The sequence below is a fragment of the Somniosus microcephalus genome, chromosome 6 (genome assembly GCF_052327205.1).
Source record: "Somniosus microcephalus isolate GS21.2 chromosome 6, FLI_Smic_1.0, whole genome shotgun sequence".
NCBI lineage: Eukaryota > Metazoa > Chordata > Chondrichthyes > Squaliformes > Somniosidae > Somniosus > Somniosus microcephalus.
The window spans coordinates 137,281,742-137,285,174 of record NC_140992.1 but is presented as its reverse complement, the minus strand read 5'-3'; positions in this window follow the sequence as shown (position 1 = coordinate 137,285,174).

Below are 3,433 nucleotides of genomic sequence, written 5' to 3'. Positions count from 1 at the left end.
TACTCAGCGAGAGGCCCTTATACTCAGGCAGGTGTTAGATCCGTGTATCTTGGTATTTCCTTCAATAATGAGACAAGAGACTGCAGGGAATAATCAACAGGTGTTTACTGGATGAGGGTTACTCTAAAATGTCATCCAAATAACACTGGGTCCCTGGAATCCCTTGCAGGACTTGATCTATTGCCCTTTGCCAAATAGCCAGAGCTGATGCTACCCCGAACACCAGCCGGTTGTATTGGTAGAGACCTTTATGAGTGTTGATCGGGAGGTACTGTTTCGAGGCTTCTTCTACCTCCATTTGCAGGTACGCCTGGGCCAGATCAATCTTAGTGAAGCGTTTCCCTCCAGATAGCGAGGCGAAAATATCTTCAATCCGCGGAAGCGGATATTGTACCGTGTGAAGGACTGGGTTCACTGTCGACATCCTGGTCACGGGCGAAAATGACAGTGATCACCTCGCCAACCTGGAGCAGGTGCTCACTAGATTGAAGGAATATGGGCTCCAAGCTAATCGCCACAAATGCGAGTTTTTCCAGAAGCAGGTCTCGTATTGTGGCCACGTTATTGATGAAGAGGGGTTACATAAGTCCCCTGAAAAGATTGAGGCAGTAGTCAAGGCTCCAGCACCGGAAAATGTGTCACAACTGAGGTCGTTCCTCGGGCTGGTGAACTACGACCATAAGTTCTTGCCGAATTTGTCTACAGTACTACACCCACTGAACACCCTACTGCAAACGGGGGTACCATGGAAGTGGAATGACGAATGTAAATGAGCTTTCCAGAAGTGGAAAGAATTGATCACATCAGAAGAGGTGTTGGCTCATTTCAACCCAGCACTACCGATTCGGTTGGCGTGTGATGCATCACCCTATGGTATTGGAGCGGTGCTGTCGCACAAATTCCCGGACGGCTCGGAGAGGCCAGTAGCCTTTGCGTCTCGGTCACTAACCTCAGCCGAACGTAACTACACCCAGATTGACCGGGAGGCCCTCAGCCTAGTGTGGGGAGTGAAAAAGTTCAACCATTATCTGCACGGGCAGAAGTTCACCTTGCTGACTGACCACCAACCACTTGTCTCCATCTTTAATCCAAAGAAGGGCGTTCCAGTGATGACTGCGCAACGGCTACAAAGATCGTCCCTTTTTCTAGTGGCGAACCAATATGAAATAGAGTATAAGGGCACAAAACAGCATGGAAACACTGATGGGCTATCACGCCTCTATCACGCCTGTCACTGCCTACTGCGGAGGAAGCACCAGCAGTGGACAGTGTCGAAATATTTTATTCGACTATAATTGAACGCTTGCCAGTAACTAACGCGGATATAGAGAAGGAGACCCGAAATGACCCGACACCGTCTTGGGTATATGACTTGACGGTGAAGGGATGGCCAACACATGGCGACTCACTGTTGCCAGCATTCTCATCCAGAAGAGAACAGCTGTCAGTATACCAGGGAACCTTGATGTGTGGATCCCGAGTGGTAATTCCACCCAAGTTAAGGGAGAGAGTGCTCAATGAGCTTCACGAAGGCCATCTGGGGGGGGTGAAAATGAAAAGCCTTGCTAGGGCTTATGTGTGGTGGCCGGGGATCGATCAGCAAATCGAGGACCTGACAAAGAGCTGCTCAGGATGCCAGAAGCTCCAAAATGCACCACCACATGCCCCTCTACACCCATGGGAGTGGCCCTCCTCTCCATGGCAACGGGTGCATATTGATTTTGCTGGTCCATTCATGGACTCAATGGCCTAGAAATTCAGTTGGCTGCGCCAGGCGCTAACGCCAAAAAAGGGCTATATTTCCGTCGATAAAGCCTTAGCGCCGGAATGCAGACCGATCTGCGCCGACGCCCAAATTCATTTGAGATTTAGCGCCGGCGCAAAGTGTTAGCGCCCGCTCGGGTGCGCGCGCAGCTTATGACGTCATATCCTCGCGCAACGCTGTTTTAGCGCCCCAAACCGGAAATTGAGTGGCGCCCGCCCAATGTGGGCGTGGCGCTATTAGGAATTGTAAAATGGAACGTTGCAGAGGCCCTGTGGGCCTCGGGCAGCGCAAATTAAAGGGCACCTCCACTGACCTATAAAGCCCAGCCATTTTGCTGCAATGACTTCACTGCTTTGGATTTCTACACAGAGACCAAGGGACAGAGATTCCAGATTTGGGACAAGATAGGAGAGGTCTTTTTGGCTTCTGGCCAGTGCTTTGACATTTGACTCTTGCTGATTTCACTGTTGCGACCTTGATTATGGGGGCTGCATGGGGGGCCAACATTGAGTTGCAGCATTATGTGCGGAGGGCTCGCAGACGCTGTGAGAGACGTGGCAGCCATGCGTAGACACAGAAGGGCCATCAGGCGTCGCCAACGTAGGCCTTACGCACCCAGGCAATACCGGCAGCAGGTGTCCTATGTCACCATGTCTGTGGCACTTTGTGTAAAGAGGCTGCGCTTCAGAAGGGAGGTGGTTAGAGAGATCTGCCAGCTGCTTCACGCAGATTTGCAGCCACAGCTCATGTCCAGGACGTCTCTCTCGGTGGAAGTGAAGGTCACGGTGGCTCTCAGCTTTTATGCAAGCGGCTCGTTCCAAGCCGCTGCTGGGGACATCGCGACCATCTCCCATTTCGCCGCACATCGCTGCATCCGGCAGGTCACCGATGCACTGTTCACGAGGAGACACCAGTTCATCTCCTTCCCCATGACCCAACAGAGGCAGCAGCAGCGTGCAGTGGGATTTGGCAGGATCGCAGGCTTCCCCATGGTGCAGGGCGCCATTGACTGCACGCATGTGGCTATGCGGGCACCTATAGACAATCCCGAGGTTTACCGCAACCGCAAGGGCTACCATTCCCTCAATGTGCAGCTGGTGTGTGACCACAGGCAGCGCATCCTAGCTGTAAATGCCCGCTTCCCAGGAAGCAGCCACGATGCTTTTATCCTGCGCCAGACTACTGTGGCTGACATGTTCCAGGCACAGCCTCCACCAAGGGGATGGCTTATCGGGGACAAGGGCTACCCTTTGTGCACATGGCTCATGACCCCGCTCCGCGCGCCTAGGACCCCAGCGGAGGACTCATACAACGAAAGCCATCAAGCAACAACGAACGTCATAGAGCAAACCATAGGCGTCCTCAAGCAACGCTTCCGCTGCCTGGATTGCTCCGGCGGCTCTCTACAGTATTCGCCGGATAGAGTGTCCCAGTTCGTCGTCGTGTGCTGCATGCTGCACAACCTGGCTATCCGCCGGACGCAGGCACTGCCACCTGACATTGCACCACCACCTGAGGAGGACGAGCAGGAGGACCATCAGGAGGAGGAGGGGGAGGAGGAGGAGGAGCAGGCCAGGAGGGGGCCAGAAGGCCCAAGGGCCGTACGCCGGGGGCTTATTGCTCGACACTTCTAGGCCCGCTGTGAGGGAATGGCCTGTGGGAATGAGC